The following is a 12,625-nucleotide window of genomic DNA, read 5'->3' on the forward strand; positions in this document are numbered from 1 at the left end:
CTGGGCTGCATTCCTGCCCCTTTAATGCCAATCCTATAGCATAAAAGAGCCAGAAAGCAAATCTGATCATGTGGGAATTCCCACAGTGCAGGGGGAGTTCAAGAGTCATAGAGTCAACACAACAAATCCTACATAGCCTCTGCTCACAGCACCCAGAAAAAAAGACCTACGGCAAGAGTGGACATTTTGGGGCATGAAGTGGGGGTCAGAGTGCACTGTAATCCAGCTATTCTGCACTGTAGGCTGGTCCCTTGCACAACTTTTCATTTAAGTGTAAGATCAGCCTTTGAGGCTACTCGACCTTAGTACAGGGTCCAAACTAGGCCTGCCAATCCAAGAATTGCAGAGGGGTTGTAAAGGTAAAATATCATTTAGCAAATCCTCTAATTAAATAGGTTGGTTAATATCACACAAAGAATGAATCTGACAATAATTGCCAAGTAAATTTCATTTCAACCCTAATTTCAGATTGTGTACATTTTCACAGCTCCATTGACCTCAAGCTGAGGATTTGCACCCTAATATCCGAAGGGTGCAAACATAAAAGAGGGAGATACAATATTTAGTGGTTGAGGGGGGTTAAATAAAAGTAATGGGTACCATCCATATGGTTCATTGCCAGCCCTTAATAAACCAAATTACAATAAGGATTAAATTAATTTAAGAACATATGCTTAAGAGTGAGTTCTATTAATTACATGGAATAGTGTCCCAATGGAAGTGCCATTGCTTAAGTCTATTTCTGTTATTTTATTTGAAATGATAATTATTTTCTCATTCTCTGAACATTCAATAAAGATTTAGGTTACTGTTTTCAGAGTAGCAGCCGTGTTAGTCTGTATTCGCAAAAAGAAAAGGAATACTTGTAGCACCTTAGAGACTAACAAATTTATTAGAGCATAAGCTTCCGTGAGCTACAGCTCACTTCATCGGATGCATTTTGACAGAGCCAGAAGAGTACCCAGAAGTCACCTACTACAGGACAGGTCCAACAAAGAAAATAACAGAACGCCACTAGCCATCACCTTCAGTCCCCAACTAAAACCTCTCCAACGCATCAAGGATCTACAACCTATCCTGAAGGACGACCCATCACTCTCACAGATCTTGGGAGACAGGCCAGTCCTTGCTTACAGACAGCCCCCAACCTGAAGCAAATACTCACCAGCAACCACACACCACACAACAGAACCACTAACCCAGCAACCTATCCTTGCAACAAAGCCCGTTGCCAACTGTGTCCACATATATATTCAGGGGACACCATCATAGGGCCTAATCACATCAGCCACACTATCAGAGGCTTGTTCACCTGCACATCTACCAAAGTGATATACGCCATCATGTGCCAGCAATGCCCCTCTGCCATGTACATTGGTCAAACTGGACAGTCTCTAAGTAAAAGAATAAATGGACACAAATCAGATGTCAAGAATTATAACATTCAAAAACCAGTCGGAGAACACTTCAATCTCTCTGGTCACTCGATTACAGACCTAAAAGTGGCAATACTTCAACAAAAAAACTTCAAAAACAGACTCCAACGAGAGACTGCTGAATTGGAATTAATTTGCAAACTGGATACAATTAACTTAGGCTTGAATAAAGACTGGGAGTGGATGGGTCATTACACAAAGTAAAACAATTTTCCCATGTTTATCCCTCCCCCCCACCCCCTACTGTTCCTCAGACATTCTTGTCAACTGCTGGAAATTGACACCTTGATTATCCCCCACTACAAAACGTGCCCCCCCTGCCCCGCTCTCCTGCTAGTACTAGCTCACCTTAAGTGATCGCTCTGGTTACAGTGTGTATGGTAACACACATTGTTTCATGTTCTGTGTGTATATAAATCTTCCCACTGTATTTTCCACTGAATGCATCTGAGGAAGTGAGCTGTAGCTCACAAAAGCTTATGCTCTAATAAATTTGTTAGTCTCTAAGGTGCCACAAGTACTCCTTTTCTTTTTAGGTTACAGTGCAACATAGATAAATAATGGTTCTTTTTATAATCAGGAGAAAGACAATGAAGATGATTCTCTATTGTACTCTGGTCCTGTCCAGCTCTCCATGTTTAATTTTTATTAATCGTTTTCAATTTTTTTCCAAATACTTTGATATGCCTGAGTGTTGAACATTAAAAAAAAAAATTTAACTACAGTGTTTCCAAGGGTTCTCTTTCAAAATAAATCCAGTTAGAGTAAATATTCCTTGTGTGTAATCAGAAGGACTTTATTCCCAAAAACATATTGTTGCAATGCCTTGCCATGCTGATGTACAAGAAGGGTCTTTCAGCATTTCCATTTCAAATCTGAAATTCTGGGAAGCACTACCTAAGCCAGAGGTGGGCAAACTACGGCCTGCGGGCCACATCCAGCCTGCGGGATCATCCTGCCTGGCCGCTGAGCTCCCGCTAGCCCCTGGCACCTCCCCCGCAGCCATGCCGCCATGCAGGCAGTGCGGCTTGTGCCCGCCCACCTCCCAGGCTTTCCAATAAGCCTGTCCTGCTGCTCTGAGTGGCCTGGTAAGGGGGTGGGGAGAGGGGAGGGGTTGGATAAGGGGCAGGAGGTCCCGGGGGGCAGTCAGGGGACAGGGGGCAGTTGGATGGGGTGGAGGTTTGGGGGGGGGTCATGAGTCAGGGAGCACGGGGGGTTGGATAGGGGGTGCAGTCCTGGGGGAGCAGTTAGGGACGGTGCTCCCAGGAGAGGGCAGTCAGGGGACAAGGAGTGGGGGGGGTTGGATGGGTTGGGGGTCCCGGGGGTCCTGTCAGGGGCGGAGATGTGGATGCATCCGATGAAGTCAGAGGACGGGGGGGTTGGATAGGGGGTGGGATCCCAGGGGGTGGTTAGGGGCAGGGGGTCCCGGGAGGGGGCGGTCAGGGGACAAGGAGCGGGGGATTGGATGGGTCAGAGGTTCTGAGGGGGGCAGTAAGGGGCCGGGAAGTGGGAGGGGGCGGATAAGGGGTGGGCGTCAGGCTGTTTGTAGAGGCACAGCCTTCCCTACCCGGCCCTCCATACCATTTCGCAACCCCGATGTGGCCCATGCAAGTGTGAAAATGAAGCCTGTGAGAGAACAACAATGCATTTTTACTCACAATCCACTAAGGTGAAAAAAAAAAGCTGAGGGGAAACAGGTACTTTAGTCTGGTGTGCAGGTATAACACTGTGCCCAGTATACAGCACGAGAGAGTGAGTAACTGACCCTGATCTCAGTCTCTACCAAGCACTGTTCTGAAGCATGCTTGTGTTAGCCCCGGCACCTAGTACTTGAAGTAACTGAAAACCCTACATACGGCAGCTGTGTGCATCATTTGTACATACTGGATTGCATTTATTCCCTGTACACATCTTCATGCTTGACCACGCACATCTCATTATAGGCACAAAGGTGTGCTCACATTGCTGAACATAATGCACATCTCCATACTCTGTGAAAGCCTCTCTGCACAGGAGCTGAGCAAATGCTTAAGAGTGACCATTAGCATATGACAGGTTTCAGAGTAACAGCCGTGTTAGTCTGTATTCGCAAAAAGAAAAGGAGTACTTGTGGCACCTTAGAGACTAACCAATTTATTTGAGCATAAGCTTTCGTGAGCTACAGCTCACTTCATCGGAAGCATACTGTGGAAAATACAGAAGATGTTTGTTTTTATACACACAAATTATGAAAAAATGGGTGTTTATCACTACAAAAGGTTTTCTCTCCCCCCACCCCACTCTCCTGCTGGTAATAGCTTATCTAAAGTGATCACTCTCCTTACAATGTGTATGATAATCAAGGTGGGCCATTTCCAGCCCATTGTAAGGAGAGTGATCACTTTAGATAAACTATTACAGCAGGAGAGTGGGGTGGGGGGAGAGAAAACCTTTGGTAGTGATAAACACCCATTTTTTCATGATTTGTGTGTATAAAAACAAACATCTTCTGTATTTTCCACAGTATGCATCCGATGAAGTGAGCTGTAGCTCACGAAAGCTTATGCTCAAATAAAACACCTACAAGATCTCTGTCAAGCTTTCTTACAACTACAATACCCACCTGCAGAAGTAAAGAAACAGATTGATAGAGCCAGAAGAGTTCCCAGAAGTTACCTACTACAGGACAGGCCTAACAAAGAAAATAACAGAACGCCACTAGCCGTCACCTTCAGCCCCCAACTAAAACCCCTCCAACGCATTATTAAGGATCTACAACCTATCCTAAAGGATGACCCAACACTCTCACAAATCTTGGGAGACAGGCCAGTCCTTGCCTACAGACAGCCCCGCAACCTGAAGCAAATACTCACCAACAACCACATACCACACAACAGAACCACTAACCCAGGAACTTATCCTTGCAACAAAGCCCGTTGCCAATTGTGCCCACATATCGATTCAGGGGACACCATCATAGGGCCTAATAACATCAGCCACACTATCAGAGGCTCGTTCACCTGCACATCCACCAATGTGATATATGCCATCATGTGCCAGCAATGCCCCTCTGCCATGTACATTGGTCAAACTGGACAGTCTCTACGTAAAAGAATAAATGGACACAAATCAGATGTCAAGAATTATAACATTCATAAACCAGTCGGAGAACACTTCAATCTCTCTGGTCACGCAATCACAGACATGAAGGTCGCTATCTTAAAACAAAAAAACTTCAAATCCAGACTCCAGCGAGAAACTGCTGAATTGGAATTCATTTGCAAATTGGATACTATTAATTTAGGCTTAAATAGAGACTGGAAGTGGCTAAGTCATTATGCAAGGTAGCCTATTTCCTCTTGTTTTTTCCTACCCCCGCCCCCCCAGATGTTCTGGTTTAACTTGGATTTAAACTTGGAGAGTGGTCAGTTTGGATGAGCTATTACCATCAGGAGAGTGAGTTTGTGTGTGTATGGGGGTGGGGGGGGTGAGAAAACCTGGATTTGTGCTGGAAATGGCCCACCTTGATTATCATGCACATTGTAGGGAGAATGGTCACTTTGGATGAGCTATTACCAGCAGGATAGTGAGTTTGTGTGTGTGGTTTTTGGGAGGGGGGTGAGGGGGTGAGAGAACCTGAATTTGTGCAGGAAATGGCCAAATTGATTATCATGCACATTGTGTAAAGAGCTGTCACTTTGGATGGGCTATCACCAGCAGGAGAGTGAATTTGTGTGGGGGGGTGGAGGGTGAGAAAACCTGGATTTGTGCTGGAAATGGCCCAACCTGATGATCACTTTAGATAAGCTATTACCAGCAGGACAGTGGGGTGGGAGGAGGTATTGTTTCATATTCTCTGTGTGTATATAAAGTCTGCTGCAGTTTCCACGGTATGCATCCGATGAAGTGAGCTGTAGCTCACGAAAGCTTATGCTCAAATAAATTGGTTAGTCTCTAAGGTGCCACAAGTACTCCTTTTCTTTTTAAGGTGCCACAAGTACTCCTTTTCTTTTTATTTAATTATAGGTGATGCTGGTAAACATCAGGGGCTAGAATCTGGCCCCAGATCTCCAATATGATTGATGTCTCCTCCCCTTAGTGATGCTACTGTTCAAAATGAGTGGGCCAAACATATGAACTTAAATATGTTGCCACTAATCAACAGACCACACTCCCCTCCAGAGCTACGACTAGAACCCAAGATTCTTGATTCCCGATATTTCTCTGCCATCTGGCAAATAATTGTGTAACCCAGTGGTTCTCAACCAGAAGTCTGGGGCCCCCTGGCAAGCCATGAGTAGGTTTCAGGGGGTGGGTGGGTGTCCACCAATCCTGGCCAGCATTAGACTCGCTAGGGTCCAGGGCAGAAAGCCAAAGTCCAGTTGCATGGGACTGCAGCATGGGCATCAAGCCCCACCACCTGGGGCTGAAGCCAAAGACTGAGCAACTTGGCTTCGCGGTGCCCCCTGTGGTATGGGGCCTCAGACAATTGCCCTCTTTGCTATCCCCTAACGCTGGTCCTGGCTTTTATATGCAGAAAAAAAATTGTTTTGCCACAGCTGGGCCATGGAGTTTTTATAGCATGGTGAGGGGGCCTCAGAAAGAAAAAGAACCCTGGGTAACCCACTGGCAAAGTATGTGTCACATCCCCATACAGTGGCTCGTCCATATAGAGTATAACAGCTTACTGCTGCTGACAGTTATTCTTTGAGCTCAGGAAATAAAGATCTGTGCTGTGGAGCCAAAGGCCTTGGGTTCCAACTCTGCTGCTAACCAGCTGCCAGGGGCTCCCTGTGCCCCCTATTTCTCCCTTCCAATTTTTGCAAAAATCAATAGGGCTGTGCCCACTGATGACCAGAACTTAACCTGAAATTTTGGAATTGATCAGATCTGGCATTCAAAAGTTATCCCATTACATCAAAATGTTGTCATGCCATCAAGTTGAACATAAGGTCTTCCAAGCTCAGGCAATAATCTGTATGCACGAAGAAGATGAAAGATGGTTACACAGGCAACAATAACTCTCACATTTCCTGATTTTTGAGGGCTTCAAGACATCAAGACATCAACCTGAATGTTCTTTTAATATAGATCTTTTTATGAAATACATATACTAATAATAAATAAATAGGTAATAAAATCCATTGAAAACAATATTTGAAAGTGTTATAGAAAAGAAACCAGACTGGCAGATACCCTATTTGAAAGAGGTCAGATTTGTTTTATTTTGTTCGTTTGTTTGTTTTGTAAAAACAAATACCACTTGTATTGTTTTCATGCACTATTTTTAAATTCAATGGAAACCATGTGTTTAAAAACAAACATTCCTCTGCTGTATTTGCAATATAAGTAACCCAGCGTTATGCTGAAATATAAGAACCTGGAAGAGATATTGATTCGAAAATGACCATAAACACATTTGAAACTGACTGTTTCCATTTTCTAAACTGAAAAATGCACAAAGTAAACAGCATAGAGTCTAGAAAGTAAATTAGATGTTTAAAGTTCTTTTGGCTTTATGTATTTCAGGTGCTCTTTGGAAGACAGGCAGAGAAATTAGTTTCTTTTAAAAAAGATTTTTAATATGACAGTGTTCTTTCTAAAGTAAATGAAATGCAAATTATTATGCATATATTTACATTTTTATTAGGACAAGATTGATAAGCTAGAGAAAGAGCAACCATCACCATACACGTTTTAGCACTCACGTTTCAGGTCTGTTAGAAATCTGAACAACCTAACGTGGGAAACCTGCAAAAGTCAGAAATAAATACTAATACACTCACCGCTCCTATCCTTGTCAAGGATTCAACACTAGCTAGGTTGCAAATGTTATTAGCTTTTGTAAAAACTTTAGTTTGATAGGAAATGCACATAATTACACTGAATCTCTGACTAAGGAGTTACATTTACAGGAGGAGGGGACTTGTGAAACACTCATCATCGGACACTCCAGTGTCATTCTGTCCCATCCACAAAAGCAATGAAAAGCAAAATCTGCCACTGAAACTGAAGCAGGAAACTTGATATGGCACCATCACATTGGAAGTCTTACATAATTCACTTGCCCTTCTTCAGAACGCTCTTCACCTGTCTGAAAGGTGAGATAACTTCCTCCTCCCACCTCTACCCCTTGCAACTCCTTTGTGCAGAGAAACTGCCATGAACACACCTTACCTGGGATACATCTTAAATCCTCAGGGTAGTAGCTCAGGGGAGTCAGTGCAAGGAGGCAAAAAAGGATTACGAAAAGCAAAGTGCTCAGGGAGTACAGTGTGACCTCCAGTTGCACAACGAGAGAGAGCAATGAGCCTGAGCCAGGATCTCAGCCAGCCAGACCAGACTCCTCCCCCAACTAAGCTCACACAGCACAGCCAAGTAAAAGATAAGAGGGAGATGGAGGGATGAAGCCAAGAGGGGTGTGGAACTATTTCTGAAGTTGGAGCAGGGAGGATACTACCTCTGGGAAAGGAGGAGACAAGAGGAGGAAACAGAAAGGTGAGGAGCATAAGCTGGAAGGAGAGAGAAAAAGGAAGGATAATGCTGGAGGAACAGAAGTTGGGGCAGAAGAAGAGAAGGTGGGAAAACCTCTACATAGAGAAGTGGTGGGCAAACTACAGTCCATGGGCCAGATCCAACCCATGAGCCATTTTAAGCCGGCCTGTGAGCTCCCGCTGGGGAGTGTGGTCTAGAGCTTGCCCTGCTTGGGCGCTCCAGCCGGGGCACATGGTCAGGGGCCACTCCATGCAGCTCCCAGAAGCTGCGGCATGGCCCTGCTCAGGCTCCTACACACTCCAATGGCCCCCTCCAGTGCTCCAATGTGAGCTGCAGGGGCGGTGCCAGCGGACGGGGCAGCATGCAAGAGCCGCCTGGCTGTACCTCTGTGTAGGAGCCAGAGAAGGGACATGCCGCTGCTTCTGGGAGCCACTTGAGGTAAGTGCTGCTTGGAGCTTGCACCCCTGAGCCTCTCCCCACACCCCAACCCCTGCCCCAGTCCTGATCCCTCTCCTGCTCTCCAACCCTCGATCCCAGCCCGGATCACCCTCTTGCACCCCAAACCGCTCATCCTGAGCCCCATCCCAGAGCCCGCACCCGCAGCCAGAATCTGCACCCCTTCCCACACCCCAACCCCCTGCCCTAGCCTGGAGTCCCCCTCCCGCACCCTGAACTCCTCATTTATGGCCCCATCCTGGAACCCGCATCCCCAACCAGAACCCTCACCCCAACCCCAATTTGTGAGCATTCATGCCCCACCATACAATTTCAATTCCCAGATGTGGCCCTCAGGCCAAAAAGTTTGCCCACCCCGACCTAGAGGAAAGGAAGAAGAGAAGACAGGGCTGCAATTAGCCTTTTCTGGGCCCGAGGGAAGCAAGATTGTTATGCGATAGGCAAAGGGGCCTGATCTGAGGAGCTGTCCCAGCACTAGACAGAATAGTGCAAATAATTTGTCAGATGCTTCTGATACCTCCCCATATGCTTTTAGCTCTAGCACATGGGGAAGGTGCACAGGATAAACCCTAGATGTCTACCCACAATTAAAATTGGCCTGCTTTTCAAAGGTGCTGTGCACCTATAGTGTCCATTAGCTTCCTTCCTCAGCAGCACCGATGCAAATCAGGCGAATTTTATGTAGGTGTCAGTATGGATCTGGATGGCTAATTTTAGGCACTCAGGTTTGAAAATTGTGGCCATCATAATTTAAACAGAGCTGTAGTCCAAGCATATTATAAACCAGTTTTGTGTTGCCTCTATGGGTAGAAAAAAAAATATTTCTATTACAGTGTTGCTTAAATGTTCCAACAAATATCAGAACCCTATTGTGCATTGGCCATACAAACGCTCTGTAAGAGATAGTTTCTGCCCTGAAATATTTTGCCTCTCAATAGACACAGCAGATAAAGGGTAGATGAAACATATTATACAGATTTGATAGATGGGGGAACTGAGCTACAAAAAAGTATTGCAAAACCAAATTAGGGAGGAGCCCAGATACTTCACTGCTGAACCAAGTTTCAGCCTAGATATCTATCAAGGGCTTAGAATTATTTTTGTGTTTCTTTGTTTTTAATAGAAATCAAGAGGAGCCACACTATTACATAGCTAGATCACAATCATGACTCACAACTGTGTTTAAACAGTTTGTTTGTTTTTTTAAAGCACTGACAGGGCTGTTTGACTGTGGGAGGAGAACTAAATAGATACAAGAAACATAGGCAAAAGAGAAGGAAAGAAAAACCCAAAAAATAATGGAAGCAAGAACTTTTACAGGAAAAGTTATCTGAGATATGGTTCATGTGTGTTTATTTATTTACTATTAGAGATATTGTTGTTGCTGCTGCTTTACAAAGTAGGGCCCCGAGCCTGCAAACACTTATTCATTTGTTTAATCTTATGTATGTGTATAGCCCAGCTGAAGTCAATGGGACTGCTTGTGTTCTTCAAGTTAAGAGCATGCCTAAGGGCCTTAAGGAAGAAATGGTTTTTTTGGACAATCCATGTCCAATTCCTCCTTTCCTCTCATTCTCTATATATTTTTCTCCCATTCATTTCACTTCTGTCTTCTTACCTCCTTCTTTACAAGGGACTGAGATGTGGTTCATTAATATTTTCCTCTCCGCCTTGCATGCACTGCTGTCCCCAAAGCTCTACCAGACCCACCTCACACAAACTCCCACGCAGCTCTTGAACCCCGATCTCTACCACACTCTGACTTCACCTACCTCCACACTGCTCAGTCCATAAGTTTTCCAAGCCTACACTCTTCACTGTCCTTGAACTTCACAAGCCCTCAGAATGTGTCTTCCACCATCCCCTTCAGCTCACAATCCCTAAATTTTACCTAATACTGCTTGTGTCCCACAAACACAGACAAATCTGTCACCACTCTCCTATTTGCCACAGAGGGTAGGAATGTGTTTCCAAGCCAAATTCCAGCATCTTCCCCTGCTAGCCAAATTCCTGATCTCATTCTGGATCCCTAGACTGTGGGGCTAAATTCTGCTCTCACTTACTACCCATCTAGGTATTTTAACTAAGTAACTCCATTAAATTCAAGAGTTACTCAGGACTGACAACTGTGTAACTAAAAGTGGAATTTGGCCCTGCTTACAATTTTTTCTCTCAAGAACAAAAACCCAGCTGCGAGCTTACTTTTCTAATGTCACTGCCAATGAAGGACTGACTTTGAAACTCCCACGAGTTTGTCACTGTAGTTCCATAACTCCTTGGTGCAATGTGCAACAGCTGGGCTGCAAAGGCCAGTTTCACTGTCCACTTAAACCGGCGCCACCTGGCGTTGCATTGTCCCAGCGCAAAAACCGCACATTCAGCACTAGTCCTCTCCGCAGGCAGGGCATTTCACGAGTCCCTCTCTCACACTCATTCCGGTTTATAATTCTACATTTAATCTTCAGTGGATGGGGCGGGTAATAATCAAATGCAAACAGTGATACAGAAGTAGGAGAGTTGGTTAGATCTCTGACAATCAGATCAGTCTTAGTTTTCAGCCCCGCACAGCATGGCTAGGCAGGAGTTCCAGATGATGTTTATAGGTCTGTGCAGTTATGCTGGTAAAGCAGAGAAGGGCTGTGGCACCTGATACCCGCTCCCCTTTTGTGCAAACATCCTGCTTCAATGGACCTCACAAAGCGGATGCTTTTCAGCAGGCGGCGAAAGAGGGGTGTGAAATCTTGCCCCCTTTACCTGCTGGCTGTAGCAGTGACTAGTAGAGCTTCAGCACACCAAGCAGGTTGTGCTGATTTAGAGCAGGGAATGAATACCCGCTATAATGAATTCATTCATTCATACATTTTACAAAGGCAAAAGCCCCACCCATTTTGTATCAGTTCCAAGGGCGCTAGCTGCCGCCCCTCACGCGGAAAGAGATCAATGGTTGACCCCGAGCTTGTGAAGCAATTCACCGGACCGGCGCTTATAGGAAAGAGAGAGAGGTGCCGCTTGAAGTTTCACAGCGGGCAAGGGGCTGCGCAAATACAAGGCACGGGAGCTAGAGGGCTTTGATTCCCCTTCCAGCCCCCAGAAGTGTTTGCTCAGCCCTGGGCACAGAGACCCCAGCCCGCCTTTTCCTACTGCCTGGGGGTAGTGAGCACGCGCTTACCTGTGGTCGGCACGCCCGGGCTCCGCTCACCACCCCCGCGGGCGGGTGGGTTTGCTCCCTTCTCTCTGCGGTTTGTAATCCGGCATGTCGGTCACTGGGGAGACGCTAAAGTTGCGGGGGAAGGAAGGCGCGTCTCCGGCTGGCGAAGCGCTTCCCAACTTCCAGGGAGCATCTGGGGGCGGGCAGCGGGGCTGGACGCTGCACACACACACACGCTCTGCAAATGGAGGTAATGTGACAAGCGAGGAGCGGCTTCCGTCTCCGTGCCCCCTGGGGGGCAGAGAGCTCTTCTCCCGCCTCACTTCCCGCAGCTAACCCCAGGCTCAGGGAGAGCCTGTTAACAGCCGCCCTTTCCCTCAGGCCCGCGGCGCAGAGCTGCTCACTTCCCCCAGCCCCCCGCGCCACTGGGAGGACTTGGGAGGCGGAGGCAGCGCCTGGCTGAGAGTCTCCTTCCCTCAGCCGGGGGCGGCTCGCTGCCTGACACCGGACAGCGCGTCCCTGGGGGCGCTTGGTTGTCAGCGCAGGGAGCTCGCTGGCAGGGAGAGGTGGGCGAGCCCGTGCCATGGCCCCCGGTCGGGCTTCCCGGAGCCTGCAGCTCGGCAGGCACAAGTTGGGGGTAGGAGGAAGCCTCCCTCCCTAGGAGGTGGGGTCTGCCAGAATGTACAGTGTCCCTCCCCACCCCCCCACCCCCCCAGTTCTGGCTGGAAGTTAATATTCCAGCAGGTTTTGTGGCAGAGCAAGAATTTTGCCTCAGGAGGTAAAAACACAAACTACATGGACATCTGCCGAAACACAGCCCTAGAGGGCAACCTGGCCCTTTATTAGGGGGGAATTGACTTAGGGGGCAATGCCTATGCCTGTTGGCCCATCTAGGGATGGTGCAGGGGTTGTGATTACACCAAGACCATCTTCTCAGCCTAACTCTCTATCAGGGGGGTCTTCTGAGATACCAGGAGGCCAGGGGGAGAGGAGAGTCTTTGCTGTCCTGTGCCTTCCCTAGTGGGAGGGCAGCCTGTGGCCCTTGTGTTTGTGCTCTCAGAAGCCAGCAACGCCCCATGGACGCCCCCTAAGCAGCACCCAGCTGCTGGTC

At 47.0% G+C, this 12,625-nt stretch overlaps 1 protein-coding gene across 4 annotated transcripts in view; it reads right to left on the reverse strand.

The window, feature by feature from the left end:
* The window catches only part of SHANK2 (SH3 and multiple ankyrin repeat domains 2), a 613,170-nt gene extending 601,257 nt beyond the window's left edge, over positions 1-11,913 (reverse strand). For all 4 annotated transcript variants that reach the window (XM_073347891.2, XM_073347893.2, XM_073347892.2 and 1 more), the window contains exon 1: positions 11,536-11,913. The gene's annotated coding sequence lies outside the window, so the exon portion shown is untranslated. The remainder of the gene's footprint in view (positions 1-11,535) is intronic.
* Between the last annotated feature and the right edge of the window lie 712 nt (positions 11,914-12,625).

The sequence above is a fragment of the Lepidochelys kempii genome, chromosome 6, assembly GCF_965140285.1.
Source record: "Lepidochelys kempii isolate rLepKem1 chromosome 6, rLepKem1.hap1, whole genome shotgun sequence".
In the NCBI taxonomy this organism is placed as follows: Eukaryota; Metazoa; Chordata; order Testudines; family Cheloniidae; genus Lepidochelys; species Lepidochelys kempii.